Raw genomic sequence first — 17,028 nt, forward strand, 5'->3', positions numbered from 1 at the left:
CTCTCTCTCTCTCTCTCTCTCTCTCTCTCTCTCTCTCTCTCTCTCTCCCTCTCTCTCTTTCTCCCTCCCTCCCCTTTTCCTAAACTGCATGGCACTTTCACACTTTCACTCAATACAACAAATTAGAACATACATAGATACTGTTTTGCATGATAATTAAGCCTTTAAGTTTTGTCTTCCCAACTAGATTTTAAGTAAAGACTACAAACATGTTTAACATTTCTCCAATAGCCCCTATATGCCGACATCTAAGCTTAAGCACATGAAGATGAATCTGACTCCCCATATAATATTGGACATTACTAGTGCTGAGGACGTAATATAATATGTCTACAGCAACATATGTAACATCTTTACCTCTGTTGCTATTTATGTATGCTCTTAGATTTATAATTGGTTAAACTGTTTCTAATAAGGCTTCAGTACCTAAAAGTTATCATTTTAAAAGATAATTTATCTTAGAAACCAAAAACAAGCACAATTTAATAATCTACCAAGCTCGAGACTTTTTGCTGTGTTAACAATCTTAAGGAAAATAAACTTACCTTTAGCTTGAGAGCACAAAGTCAAGCAAACCACACTTTACCAATGATATTTTCATCATTAAAAGATTTTTATACTAAAGTCCATCTACTGGAGATATATGACTATGTGTATACACACACACACACACACATTTTTATAAGATCAATTGAAGGAATTTTACTCTCAAGCTTCTGATGTAGAGGGAAAATTTGTTGAAAGGTCATCATAATTATTGGCATGCACACTGAAATTAGTAAGCTACAACTAAACAATTCATAAGTTAACTGGCCTTAAAAAACTAATTATAAGAGAAATATGACTGAATCAAAGACAACAGAGATATTCTGCTTAATAAGAATCATTATTACTAGCACTGATACTTATTTATGCTTTAAAGATTGTAAAACCTTTTTACATACATTGTCTATCTGAACATCACAATTGGGAGGCAGATATTAAAGAAATTGTTGTTCTTATTTTACAGATGAGGAACCTGAGGCTCAGGGAGGCTAAGTAATTTGTCTGTATTCATATTAGTGTCAGAGGCAAGATCTGAATCTGGGACTTTTTAACTCCAAATCCAGGACTCTATCCACTAAGACATTCTATCTTTCTTTGTGATTCCAGGAAGAATCTAGTAAGACAAAGACTAATAAATACTTCTCACGTTTACATTAAAATTTTAACTTGTAGTAAATGTTTCATTCAAGTTCAAATCAAACATTTAAATGGTAGGTTTTATTTCAGTCATGCTTCTATACCAACTCCTTAAAGAAAGATGAACTGCCATATACCATGGTATGAAACAATTAAAAGGATTTAACAAAATGGTTGCTTCAGCACAGGTGAGCTTGCCTAAATATTTCACTTTCAACTGCTTACATTATTTATCAATTATTACAAACACACATGAAAAAATTATAAACATTATGCAAAGAAAGCAAGAGGGAGAAATGGATTTCAATATCACAAATAACAGGCACATACATATATATGTTTTCTTACTTTGTTCTTTGGTTACCCCCACTGTCTCAAACATCTAGGATCTCATTATACAGATGAATGATTTCAAGTTTTCTTCACATCTTTAACTGATTTGAGGGCCACTTGCATGTTCCTAGCAGTCTTGGCCACTGGCGACAGAAAATAACCACTTTGGGCCACATTGGTTTATGAGAAAAAAGAATGTTTCTGAGCCCACATACAGATTTGGGGGAAATTATTTGACAGAACCAATATGTCCATTGCAAACAGAAATTGATTTATAAAAGTTCATAGTTTGTCAGACTAGAAAATTTAACTACTTCATGATTTGTTTTGTCCTTGTGTAAAGCTCAATTTGTCTCAAACAATACTAGTTTTAAAAACCATACAGAATATAAATAGCACATGGTACACTAGAGCTATATCATATGTCTTGGTATGTTAGAGGCTACAATTAAGAAAGAAAAGAATCCAAAAAACCAGACCATTTATTATTTAACTCAATTAGAATAAATGTCTATACTATCTCCTTTTTAAAATAATCTTCCTCCACATGCCTTCCAAAAATGTCATCCAGTATGAAATGGCAGGGAGAGTAGATTTTTAAAGAAACTAAATATATGCTTACAATGTTTTAAAAACAACAATGATACACACTTCATTAAAGCTATAATCCATCTATGGTCTCAAATTTGACAGAATCAATATTTGTCAATATAAATGTCACTGAGATTTGGTGGAATAGGAATGATGACTAGAATTTGACTCTGGAAGGGTAAACCTTACTCAAAAACTGAAGGATAGGCAAACATACCAATGTATATTAACAAAATATACTCATGTGACTAAGTCCAGGAACCACAGGGGGTAGGTTTGGTGGAGAGCAAATGGATAAAGATCAATGTATGATTCCAATTTGAAAAGTTATATAGAAGCAACCATTCCATTTTGGAATTTATAATGGAGGGAAGGAAAAGCTGAGCACAATTTTGACATGTACTTACATTTTGGATGAATAAGTTACATAGGGTCCAGAGAAAGGATAGGTAGGATCCAATGGACTAAAATCCTATAAAATAAGTCAGTCCAAGAGATAAGGGAAATTCTGAGAATTAAAATCTGAAGATGCAAAAAAAATTCTGATAAATACAAATGGGAGCTATCTAAAGGAACAATGCAGATGTATAGAGAAATCACATATTAGATTTTTTAAAAGACCTGAATTAAAGAAAGAAGCCAGGGCAGATCATATGAATGGCAGGTTAACTCTAATGAGCTCAGACTCCAAAGAGATCAAATGCAAAAAGAAAGGTCCCATACACAGGAAAATCGTAATCATAGTACTTTTTGTGAGAGCAAAAAAAAAGCTAGAATCAAAGGGACTGCTCATTGACTGAAGCACCGCTGAAAAAAATTCTTTGTAATATTCTCTCTAGAGCTTCCCGGCACTTGAACTAAGAGGATAGGTCACTAGGGGTGTTAATTACTCCAGGTTCAGCATATTCTGTGGGTCCATGCTCCTAAAACTTTAGCTCACAAGTTCCTACAGGTGTGTTTGCCTTTAAGAGTCAGTCATTTGACATGATTAGCTCGATAAAACAGTATTTACTGAAGTAGCATAGAATTACTATAACAAAATATCCCCCCTTAAACCTGAGATATACTTTCCCACAAAGACACACAGCATCAATAGGAAGAGTTGAGCACACACAGAGAACAGCAGATGAGAAGGAAACATAGGAAACACATAGGGCCAAAGCAACTCATGCCTCTGGCACTCAAGAGCCTTGATTTCTCCTTTCCTCTCCTCTTGTGGTGTCTCTAGCCTACACCCTCTGGGAATGGCATTTTTAGTAGGCATTTTGCTCCACTGGTAGCCCTGGACCTCTTCCTCTCCACAGCTGACCTTAATATACAACTAAATTCACTAGACCTGACTTCTGCTGAGTGCAATAGCTCCTTCTTAGCAATTTCCTCTGACTTGTCTTCTGCAAGGCACCACTGTCCATGGGAAGGGAGAAGGGAGAATATATTCTCTCAGTTTCCATCTCTGTATCTCAATATTCTTGCAAATGCACAAGAGAAAAGACAAAGAACAATCCTCCTCAAGAGACTAATTCTTCTTAAACTACCAGGCATTACTCCCTTAGAGTAAATGTAATACTGATAATTTATACCTTAAAGGCCATCATCAATGTGGTTAATCTTTCATTCGATCAATGATTATCTTCCCCATGAATATCAGGTTGATAGAGAAACTTGTAAAGGAGTGACAAGCATAAACATTTCTTTCCACTTCCTTTATAAGTTTTGAATGAATCACTTCCAATTTTGTACCTTTAACAATCTTCCAGGGGTTGAGTCAAGATGGCAGAGTAGAAACAGGACCTCCACGCGGCTCCAGGTCCCACCCTCTCCAATTCATGTAAAAGGTGACTGTGAACAAAATTTGGAGCTACAGAACCCACAAAACGAAACAGAGAAGCTAACCTCCCACCAAGGACAGCCTGGCAGGCTGGCAGGGATTGGCCAGCACAGCACTCTGGGAGCCGACCCCAGCCCGGCTTGAGCCAGAAGTTTTAGCCCCAGGACAACCTGATCAGTTGCTGGCTGGAGGGACTTCAAATCACCAGCACCTGTGGCAGTTTCCAGAATTATCAACCCATAGATGCTAAAGACAAAGTGAGAAATCAGTGCAGTATGGACTTTGGGATCCAGTAATTGGGAGTGCGGTTGGCCTTTGCCCTCAGGGTGAGAAGGCGCTGGGGTGCCCTGGTGCAGCCATGACCACGTGGCAGCTTCAGCTCCTGGCCTTCAGACTGTAGGGGGACCAAGCGACCAGTCTGAGGGATAATGGCCCTTGCTTTAACCTGCTTGGATCTGGACTGCAGTCTAGGGTAGAGGTCCTCAGGTGTGTGACCAGCTTGCCAGAGCATGTGGAGGCTTCAGAGAGGGTACCCATCTAATACCTTTGGTAGCTGAGAAAAACCCAGAGTTTGGTATGAAGCTCCCCTGTCTGATGGCAGAGTCCTACTGTGGCAAAAAGCCCCAAAATCAAGTTAATTGAGGGGCAACATGAGCAAACGAGGGAAGTAAAGCATGCATAGCAACTCAACTTCACACTCCTATTTTGGGAACAAAAAGGATTAAAGCATGGAACAGGAGGAAGACAGTGAAATCAGAACTCCTGCACCAAAAGCTTCCAAGAAAAGTATGAGCTGGTTATAGGTCACAGAGGACCTTAAGAAGGATTTGGAAAACCAAATAAGAGAAGTGGAGGAAAAATTGGGAAGAGAAATGAGAATGATGCAAGAAAATTATGAAATGAGAGTCAATAACCTGACTGAAGAAAATAATACCTTAAAAATAGACTACCTCAAATGGCCAAAGAGGCCCAAAAAGGCAGTGAGGGAAAGAATGCCTTAAAAAGCCAAATTTGCCAGATGGAAAAAAGAATCTCAAAAGCTCACTGAAGAGAATCATTCCTTCAGAATTAGATTGGAGCAAATGGAAGCTAGTGACTTTATGAGAAATTAAGATACTATTAAATAGATCCAAACAAATGAAAGAATAGAAGGCAATGTGAAATATCTCATGGGAAAAACCACTAACCTGGAAAATAGATCCAGGAGAGATAATTTAAAAATTATTGGACTACCTGAAAGCCATGATCAAAGTAAGAACCTAGAAATCATCCTTCAAGAAGTTCTCAAAGAAAACTGCCCTGATGTTTTAGAACCAGAGGGCAAAATAGAGGTTGAAAGAATCCATCCATCACCTCCTGAAAAAGATCCCCAAAAGAAAACTCCTAGGAATATTATAGCCAGGTACCGGAATTCCTAGATCAAGGAGAAAATATTATAAGCAGCCAGGAAGAAACAATTTGAATATTGTGGAAACACAATCAGGATAACACAGGATCTGGCAGCTTCTACACTGAGGGATCAAAGGGTTGGAATATATTCCAGAGGTCAAAGGAGCTGGGATTAAAACCAAGAATCACCTACTCAGCAAAACTAAGTTAAGATGTTTCAGGGAAAAATATAGTCATTCAGTGGAAAAGAAGACTTTGAAGCATTCTTGATGAAAAAAGCAGAGTTGAATAAAAAATCTGACATTCAGATACAAGAAGCAAGAGAAGCATGAGAAGGTAAACAGGGAAAGGAAATCATAAGGAACTTATCAAAGTTGAACTATTTACATTCTTACATGGAAAAATAATCATTGTAACTTATGAAACTTTTCTCAGTATGAGAATAATTGAAGGCAATAGAAATGTATATATAATACACATACATATATGTCTATATAGAAGGGTATATGGGCATATGAATACATATGTGAGTATATATATATGTGTACAGGTATACATAGATAGAGGGCACAGGACCAATTTAATGGGAAGGGATGATACTTAAAAGTTGAAATTAAGAGGTGAGAGAAGAATATAATGAAAGGAGATGGGGAGAGAAAGAATAGGTATAAACTATCTCATATAGAAGAGGTAAGGGGAAATGGTTACAATGGAGGGGGAAAAACAAAAGGGTATGGGTCAACCTTATTCTCATTGAATTGGGCTTAGGGAGAGAATGACATGAACACTAAATAGGGTATCTCACCCTACAGGAGAGTAGGGGGTAAGGGGATGAGAGGGGGAATGACGGAAGGGAGGACAGGCTGGGAGGGAGGGAAGTTAGAAGCACCCACTTTTGAAAAGGGACAGGATTAAGGTAGAGAATAGAACAAGTGGGAGGTGGGATAGGAGGGAGGGAAATATAGTCAGTCTTCCACAATATATCTACAATAGAAATGTTTTGCATAGCTACACATGTATAACCTATATTGAATTGTTTATCTTCCCAGTAAGGGTGAGTGACAAGGGAGGAAGGGAATGAATCTGGAATTCAAAGTTTTAAAATGAAATGTTTAAAATATATATATATATATATATGTGTGTGTGTGTGTGTGTGTGTGTGTGTGTGTGTATAATATACTATTATCAATATTATTTTACATGTAACTGGGAAATAAGATATACAGGCACTGGGGCATAGAGATCCACCATGCCCTACTGGAAAGTTGGAGGGTTATGCGAGAAGATATTAGAGAGAGCAGATTGGAGGAGGGGATATTCAGTGGGATCACTATTCTGGGGTGGTGGGTAGGTGAAAAATGAAGAGAAAATTTGTAACTCAAAATCTTGAGGAAATGAATGATGTAAACTTGAAGTTAATAAAGCATTTGATTTAAAAACAATCTTCCAAAAGTCTGCTTAAGTTGGGGAATCAGTCAAGTTCTAATACCATTTGCAAGGTACAAATAGGACTACAGTACAACTTACTGTCTTATTAGCTGAATCTTTCATACCATAATTTGATCAAGCAGGAGACTCAACTATCAGGTATCTGCTGATCAATGGCCCAATATGATAGATGATTTGGACTATGTAATACATGTCTTCCATGACAGTAGATAATCATTCTTTTGGCAAGAATAAGCCTCTCACAATATCCATTCCTATTAAAACACTAGAAAGTATAGAAATAAATGGAGTCTTTCTTAAAATAGTAAGAAGCATCTACATAAAACCATCAAAAAATATTATATGTAATGGAGATAAGCTATATGCATTTCCAGTAAGATCAGGGGTGAAACAAAGATGTTCACTGTCACCCTTGTTATTCAATTTGGTACTAGGAATGTTAGCTATAAGCAATAAGAGAAGAAAAAGAAATTGAAGGAAGTAGAATAGGTAAAGAAGAGACTGAGCTTTCACTGTTTGCAGATGATATGATGGTATACTTGGAGAATCCTACAGAATCAAGTAATAAACTACTTGAAATAATAAATATAACTTTAGCAAAGTTGCAGTATATAAAATAAACCCACATAAATCCTCGGCATTCCTATATATTTCTAACAAAGCCCACCAGCAAGAAGTAGAAAAAAGAAATTCCATTTAAAATTACTGTAGATGCTATAAAATATTTGGGAGTCTACCTGTCAAAACAAATCTAGGAACTATAGGAATACAATTACAAAACACTTTTCACACAAATAAAGTCAGATCTAAATAACTGAGTTGCTTGTGGTTAGGTCAAGCTAATATAATACAATTTTACCTAAATTAATTTACCTATTTAGTGCAATTCAAATCAAACTACTAAAATTACTTTATAGAACTAGAAAAAATACTAACAAAATTCATCTGTAAGAACAAAAGGTCCAGAATATCAAGGGAATTGATGAAAAGAAATGCTAGGGAAGGTGGCCTAGTCATACCAGGTGCTAAACTGTATTACAAAGCAGCAGTCATCCAAACTACTTGGTACTGGTTGAGGAATAGAGTGGTTGATCAGTGGAATAGAATAGGTACTCAAGACAGAGTAGTCAATGACTATAGGAATCTACTGATTGATAAACCCAAAGACTCCAGCTTCTGGGATCAAGAATTCACTATTAGACAAAAGCTGCTCGGGAAAGTGGAAAATAGTATGGCAGAAACTTGGCATAGACCAATATCTTATACCATATACCAAAATAAAGTCTAAATGGCTTCACAATTTAGATAAAAAGGCTGATATTATAAGCAATGTGGGAGAACAAGGAATAATTTACCTCTCAGATTTATAGAGAAGGAAAGAATTTATGAACAAGCAAGAGATAGGAGAGCATTACAAAATGCAAAGTGGATAATTCTGATTACAGTAAATTGAAAAGTTTTTGTACAAACAAAGCCAATGTAACCAAGATTAGGAGGGAAGGAGAAAATTGGGAAATAATTTTTACAACCAGTGTCTCTGACAAAGGCCTCATTTCTAAAATATACAAAGAACTGAGTCAAATTTATAAGAATACAAGCCATTCCCCAATTGATAAATGGTCAAAGGATATGAAGAGGCAGTTTTCAGAGGACGAAATTAATGATATCTATAGTCATATAAAAAATGCTCTAAATCACTATTGATTAGAGAAATGAAAATCAAAACAACTCTTGGGTACAACATCCTGCCAGTCAGATTAGCTAACATGACAAATAGCTAACAGATTAGCTAACATGACAAAATAAAAATGATAAATGCTACAGAACGTGTGGGGAAATCAGAACACTAATGCATGCATTGTTGATGGAGTTGTGAACTGATCCAACCATTCTGGAAAACAATTTGGAACTATGCCCAAAGGGCTTTATTAAAATGTGCATACCCTTTGACCCAGCAGTACCACTTCTAGAGCTGTATCCCAAAGAGATCATACAAGTGGGAAAAAGACTCAGATATACAAAAATATTAATAGCAGCTCTTTTTGTGATGGGGAAAGATTAGAAATCAAGGGAATGCCCATCAAAAGGGGAATGGCTGAAGAAGTTGTGGCATATGAATGTAATGGAATACTATTGTGCTATAAGAAATGAGGAGCAAACTTCATAATAACCTGGAGAAACTTATATAAACTGATGGTGAGTGAGGGGAGCAGAAGCAGGAGAACATTGTGCACAAATACAGACACCTCGTATCTGTGATGACTGACTTTCATAGACTGGGCTCCCCTCAACAATGCAAGGTTATAAGACAGCTCCAAAGGACTCACAATGGAAAAGGCCATCCACATCCAGAGAAAAGAATTATGTAGTCTAAATGCAGACTGAAGCAAACTACTTGCTCTCTCTCTCTTTTTCATTTTGTTTTGTTTCTTCTTCCTCATTATTCATTCCATTGGTTATAATTCTTTACAACTTGACTAATGTGAAGGTATATGTAGAATCTATATCAGATTGCATGCTGCCATGGTGCGGAGGAGAGAGAGCTTGGGGAGAAAATTTGGAACTCAAAAACTTGTGGAACTGAATGTTGCAAACTAATAGTAAATAAACTTTTTAAAAAATACATTAGGCATAAAAAATTATAAGTCTCTCTCTGCTCTGTATCTCCACAGACATTAATAATTAGAAGGTGGTATTGTATTCAAGGACTCTTGGGTGATTTTAATATAAGTATGGGAGATATTGTGTTCTGCTGAATATAATGCATTTGGATAGTATATCAGAAGTATAATGGGATATTGAATTCTGAGGACCTTTTGATTAAAACAAATATAAAAATATATAAAAGACTGTAAAGATAAGATCTGCTATAGAATATCATTTGCAAAAGTCTGCCTACTCCTCAAGGCACTTACATTCTACTATAGAGATGTAACACCTACAGTGGAATGGGGCCAGGAAACAGAATTTTGGTGTGGGAAGTGACTAGGATTGTGAGTGCAGCCTCAGGGCAAACAGTTGTCACAGCTTTTCCAGCAGCAGGCATTCCTTGTATTATTTAACTACAAACAGGAATCAGAATGGGGACTGAGAAAGTGGCAGGATAGAATGGCACATGGCAAATCAGAGGAAGCTCTGGTCTCCTGTGGGATGGCTACAAAGGATGTGAATCACAGATTAAGAAGGGCGTGAGGTTACAATGCAAAAATAGTAAGTACACAGTAACTGATGGAGAAAATAGTTGTTAGATTGTTATTTTGTTGCCGGTGGGGGGAGGTTCTTTCTATCAAATCTTAATAAATCGTTTCCATTCTTCATCTATTTGTTGCTGTCCTAGTCTCATCCTTAAATAACTTTAGGATGATTGGATTTAACTAGGTTTCTCATCAGGCTTTCTAGCAACTTTGTTGTCATTGGCTTTGATGTTTTACAAGGTAATACTGCTCATAATCTCCTACTGTGACCCCAAATATATATATATCCCCTTGCTTCAAGATATGACTGATTTAATTATAAATTAGAACAAAGAATGGAGGAAGAATTGTTTGGGAACAAATGTATTAAGAGACTTGTGGAACAGGAAAAAAAACTTGGCATTTTTTCTTGATATTTTTGAATGATTCATAAAAAGGTCATGATCAACTTCTTCCTTCTCTCCTTGCCTCTATTCTTTTTTTAAGGAAGTTGTCACAAAGCCATGATATAAAGACAAAGTATTACGTATGAGTATTCACTATGAGGAGTGTTTTAAGTTAGGGACATCATAAAGTAGATTGTTAGAACTTTAAGAGGCTTTAGAAAACTTCTGGTCCAAATCTGTCATCATACAGATGAGAAAACTAAGAACAGGTAAAACTGAATTAAGCCTCCTGAATCCAGTGTTTTTCCCCTTTGCCTGTGCTTCCTGACTACGGTCAGAATAAGAAAAATAGCCTAAAGTAGACCTGAAAAATACAAGCCATTATAGTGACATCCCCCTCTTCTTTAAAAAAAGAAAATCACAAGGATAAAGGAACCAAGACTGGTAGTCTGCTCTTCAGCCAGAGAGTAGAGGAGAAACAATTGCTGCCTTCAAGAATATAACGAAGATTTTTCATGGAAGCGACATGAAACATTTCTCTCTATGCCCAACGGACAACAAACATTTAGTAATCATGTACTATATGCCAAGCACAGAGGATACAAATACAAAAGCGAGAATCAGCATGCTCAAGGTACTCATATTTTACTAGAGGGAGAACAACAAATAAATGAAGAGTGCATATTTGGGGAGGAAAAACTCACAAATCATGAGAGTACCCTAACAACTGGAGAATCCTAAGAGTCCTTCAGAAGGCACTTGGCTGAGTCCTAAAAAGAGTTAAGGGTTTTAAAAAGTACAGGTGAGGGGGAGTGGGAGACTGTAGAGAAGGGAAATCAATTTGACTGCAACATGAGGTATAATATAGTGAGGAATAATAGACAATCAGCTTAGAAAGATAAACTTGAGACAGACTATAGGAAGCTTAAAATTACAGACGAGTTTGTATTTTATCCAACGGACAAAGAGGAGCCACGTAAAATTCTTGAGCAAAGAACTGACTGGGCCTTCAGCAAGATAAATTTGGCAGCCATCAGAATGAAAGATTAGAGAGGAAGAGACTGGATGAGTGGAAACAAACTAGAGGGTTATTGCAAGAGCCCAAGGAAGGCTGTGATGTAACTAGAGAGAACGAGACAGATGGCTGAGAAACTGAAGAGATAAAATTGGTAATATCTAGCAATTGACTGGATAGGGGGTAGAACTGAAAGTAGTTTATGAATCTGGGTGCCTGGAAGAGTAGGCATGTCTACCAACAGAAATGGGAAAAGTAAAAGGAGGGGTGTGTTTAAGGAGAAAGGTACTGAGTTCTGGTTTGGACATACTAAATTTGTAATACCTGAAAGGAAGTGGAGGTATAGGACTGGCATTGAGTAGAAAGAGAAAGACTGATGTGTATTATCTTGACAATTTTATATAACTTTACATAACTACACTTAAGACCACAGAATTATAGGTTCATAAATTGGAAATAATAGTGAGTTCATAGATGGAAATAATCCAAACCCTTCATTTCCAAATGAAAAAAACTAAGGTCTAGAAATGTATAGCTCTTTTAAGTATCCAAATTCCCATTATATAAACTATAGCTTAAACTGCAAATGAGTTATCAGGATAATTCTAAAATCAGCTGAACTTCAAAAAGCGTTCTGAATTTCTATTTGGTATCAATAGCTTTTCTTATTATCCATTAGTGTGAGTCATTAGGAGATTCTAGCAAATCAGCAAAAATCTGCAATTAAAGAAAACATTGCTGAATGCTTAAGTGTGTACAACTTTTTGGGGGTAAACGCAACAAGTTTTTGTGAAGATAACCATAAGAATGCTGAATACTTCAGTGAGCATAGCCTATTGGATTAATGCCAACAGAGTTTTATCAGGATAAATTTCACACCTGAGTAATCAACTAGAATTTTATAAATCCAAAAATTAGCATGTGAGCATGGAAAAATAATTTGATATTGTTAGCTTAGATTTATGCAAAGTCTATGGCAAGTTTCTATATGGATGAATGGATGGAAGGAAGGAAGGAAAAAAAGAAGAAAAAAGAGAGCAAGAGAAAAAGACACTGTATAATCAGCAATGTTCTAAGAAATTATTTTTAGGAGTTATAAGCAGATGACTATTTAATACCAGCTGACCACTATTCTGTATGAGTAGCTGACTATAAGGAGTGTTTTCAGTTAGGGGCTTCACAAAGTGTTCACTGGGCTGGCAATCTAGCTCCTCTAATCCTATCACAGCCCTTGAGTAAATCCTAATTAAAGTAGACTTCTGCAGCTCAGTCTGCATCCTTGTCAGGAATATACCAAGCATTACCTATATTAAGAGGCAATACAGCAACAACATAAAACACATTAGACTAAAAACCAGGAGACCCGAGTTCAAATTCAGACCCAGCAGAAACCAGCTATGGATAATGTAAAGGAAACAATGCTAAAAGACTTCAGAAGACACCTTCTCATTCCCATACTCTTCACCCAACAATGGCCTTACTCCTTTGCCTACAATATCACATTTTTTCAGATGTCTTGAAGATCTTTTCCTTTTTTTTGCTTCTTTTTTTTCATATTTTATTGTGAGGCATGGCGTTCTAGGAGGGAGTGGAGAAAGGAACACATTGGGAAATTGTAATGGCAAGCACAGAAATAGTTCACACCTTGTTTCATCTATTGAATTAACACCTTGTTTCAGTTCAAGTTTCTTTTGAGCTTTGTATCAAGTCTGTTAAGAAACAGAAGGTGTGAACCCCACAACTTGTAAACCCTAGAACTCATGAACTCCTGCAACAGGAAGGAGAATTTCCAGGCTAGAGACAGCAGAACTGAGAAGAGGACTCTTGTGGTGGCAGAGTCAAGAAGGAGAAAACTTGTGGTATCCCGGCACTGTTTGTCTTCTCTGTCTGTGTTGATGTTTGTTTGATGCTTTGTACAGAAGCCCTGGGACCTTACTGGAAGCCCCAAAAGAAGATTTTCTGGTTGTATGTTTACAGAAGTTCGGGAGGAGGGTTTTGGAGTCCTGGGGCTTTACTGATGATTTGTGCTGACCTCTTGGACCTTGTTGGTGGGTCTGAGTTGATTTCACAGGCAGATAGTGAATTGAGATGGTGCTGGCAATGTATATGAATATTATTGTGGCTCTGTCAAGCTTTGTCTTCCCAGAAACAGGAACTGTAAAGGACTTGAGGTGGACTGGACACTGTGAACTTCAACAGGGAACAGGAACTGGAGGAAGAACTGAACAAGGAGCTGGACAAGGAACTGGGAGCTGCCTGCCTTTGAACCCAGGTGACAGCTGGAGCTGGGACCAGGGAAGAGGAACCATGGAAACTGAGAGCCAGCCTCAAGTCAAGCTGAAAGAAGACTTTACTTGGATACTGTGTACTGACTGAGAAGATTATGATTTACTGTGACTCAGGGGTGGAAAACTCTGACTTTTGTACTTTGTGATTGAATTAAGGATTTTGTGATTGACTAAATGAATGTACTTTGTTTAAAACTACAAGACCACTTTGGTGAAAACTATGTGTCCATTTTAGTGATAAGTTGTTGAATTGTAACATAGTGAATGCTGTATTTTGATTTTCTGTGATAAACTGTAACATTGTAAATGCGGTACCTTGATTTTCTGTGAATGTTTTGCTCTGACTTGTATTGAATAAATAGAGTTTGCTATACTATGTAATCAGAACCTTGAAAGCTGTTCACAGCAGCAGTCCTCTGGAAAGCTGCTTGTGTGTGGCTTTATATAGGGGATATAAAATCCAAAACAATCAATAAGAAATTATTTTAAAAAGGTTTCAGAACTCTGAAGGGGTTATAAATGATAGTGGGATAGGTATCAGCACAGATGATCTTTGGAAAGTGACAACAATTAATTTTTTAGAAGAGAAAAAGAGAGGGGAAAAATGTACCTTTGGGGCCTTGGACAAGCACTCAACCACTCTGGTTTAAATGTATTTATTAAATGGATTCTATTTTTCTTTTTTCTCTAATGGGGGAAAGTAGGAAAGAATAAATATAAATGCTTAGTTTTTTTTAAACTAAATTAAAACAATTTAAATGAAGCAAAGGTGGCAAGAAGGAGGGTAAAAGATGAGATCAGACTCAGAGCACAGCATAGAGAATAGGAAGACAGTGAAATGAGGAAAAATGCTTTAATTTTTGTGATTTTTTGTGGGGCTGGGAATACAGAAGATTTTTGGAGAGTCAGAGAACAGCATGAGGAAACTGGATGCCCTAAGGCAGGGGGTGGGGAAACTGCATCCTTGAGGCCACATTTAGGCCTGTAGGTCCTCAAGCATGGCCCTTTGACTAAATCCAAACTTTACAGAACAAATCCCCTTAATAAAAGCATCTGTTTTGTAAAACTTGGACTCAGTCAAACGGCTGCACTAGAAGGCCACACGTGGCCTCAGGGCTGCAGGTTCTCCACCCCTGCCTTAGGGGATAAGAACCATCAGGAACCTGAAAGAGAGTACCAAAGACAAACTAAAGAAAGTACAAAGACCAAGATATCTGAAAAATACAAAGAGTGAGACTTCTCTGAGAAGACTACTAGACCCATGCTTATTTAACATTTCAACAAATGATCTAGGTCTAAGAGACAAAGAAGCACAGGGAAATTTTCAAGTCTGCCAGCATCCTAAAGTCTTTCTAAGAAGTAAAACTGACAAGGACAAAAGTTTAGAAAGATCTCACAAAACTTTTTAAGTGGGTAGCAAAGTAGCAAATCAAACTCTGTGGCCTAGTAGAAAGCACTATGCTAAGAGGAAAACAGCACAAATTATACTTATAAAATTATGTACTCTGAGCTATAAGGACACTGCAATTAAAAAACACTCTCACAAGTTTGAGAAAGGGTCACATTAGGACAAATTAAATCAAGTATCAGTATACAGAAGAATACAGCAATGCAGAAATATATAATAGATAAAGTAAATGATAAATGCCTTAGGGAGATACAAACAAAGTGTTTGGTGGGACTGGAGGGGGAATGCCTCTAATGGATAGAGGCTGACAGACAACTTGACAGAGGAGGCAATGTCTGAGTTTTAAATTTCATAAGTGAAGAGGGGAAGAAGGACATTCCAGACAAAGGAAGCAACATAAGCAAAGACAAAGGGAGGGGAGGACACTCCACAGGATACAGCAATTTGGCTAGAGCACAGAGTATGTGTAGGTGGGTAATGATAATAGATAAAGCTAGAAAGGTAGGGTAGCATCGGATTTTGAAGGGTCTTGACAGGTTGGCAAAAGAGTTTGGGACTTTGAAAGAGGACATAGTGAAGATCTTTTAACAGCACAGTGATGTATCAGAACTATGCCTAAGAAAAATTTTTCTTGCAGGAACTGGAGGCATAAGTTGAAGGCAGTCATTAGTGATACACAAAGAAATGTTTGGAGGCTATTACAATAGTCCATTTCAGTGGTAATAAAGGTATTACTAATGGTGGTAATAACAATGGAAAGCATACAAGAGATGTAGACACAGAATCAAAAGGGCTTTAGTAACTGAAAGGATGAGAACAGCTATGGAAGAGGTCATCTCCAGGGCTCCAAATGGGACCATAAGCAGAGACAACAAAGTTTAGAAGAGTATGTTTAGAGGAAAGGATGAATCTGGGTTCAGATATGTTAAACTTCTCTGGGGAAGGGTTCTGAAGGTAGCTAGAGGAGCAGGCCTGGTCCTCCAAAAGGAGACAGGGCTGAGTATATAGATCTGGACACCATCTACACAGAGGCTGGAGGGTGAAATTATGGGAATGAAAAAGATTTCTAAGGAAGAAAATATTAAAAGAGGGGAAAGCCAAAGAAAGACCCTCAGGGAATTCCCATATTATACATCAGGAAGGAAACAAGGACCCATCAAAGGACAGCTGAGAGGCAGTTTGGTTTAGAGTCCTGGATTTGAAGTCAGAAAGACCTAGGTTTCTGATGAAAACTTGCTAAGTGACACTTAACCTCTTTGAGACTGAGCTGTTTAATCTGTCAAATGAGGCAGCTGAACGAAATGGCCTCTAAGACCCTCTCTGTTTCTAAACTTACAATCCTATGACCCAAAAGAGGGTGGCTTATAAAGGCAGGAGAATCAAAAGACTGATTTCATTGAAATAAAGGGAAAGTTTCTAGTCTGAAAAGGGGATCAACTTGCATCAAAAGCAAAAAAGTTAAGAGAGGCAAGTACTAGGAAAAAATCATTGGAAAGGCAGCATTGTACACTGGAAAGTGCAATAGATTTGGAGTCAGTTTAAATACCTGGGTTTGAATACCTAGCTCTGTCACTTACTACCCCATCCATGTGACTTTGGGAAAATTATAGCTTTTCTGGGTCTCAATTTCTTATCTGTAAAATGGGGGAGTTAGATTAATTGGCCTCTAAGGTCTCTTCCACCTCTAAATCTATGATCATAATACTTTGGCATGATCAGTACTGTGTTCTAACCCATTAGAATAAACACTCTTGAAACCTAGATTTGGAAATTAGGTCTTTGATAGAATAAGGATAGAAATCAGTTTCCAAGTAGCAGAGAAAACAGAAGCATCAAACAAAAACAACTTTTTCAAGAAATTTAATAGTGAGAAGAAAATGAGAAATGAGATGGTGGTTAGATGGATAGCAGAGTCAAGGCATAGCTTTTTTAGGTTTGAGGAAGTCCCAGTATGTCTAGGCAGAT

This window comes from Petaurus breviceps, unplaced genomic scaffold (assembly GCF_028583685.1).
Source record: "Petaurus breviceps papuanus isolate PSGF00001 unplaced genomic scaffold, PetGlider_PUasm1.0 138, whole genome shotgun sequence".
Lineage (NCBI taxonomy): Eukaryota > Metazoa > Chordata > Mammalia > Diprotodontia > Petauridae > Petaurus > Petaurus breviceps.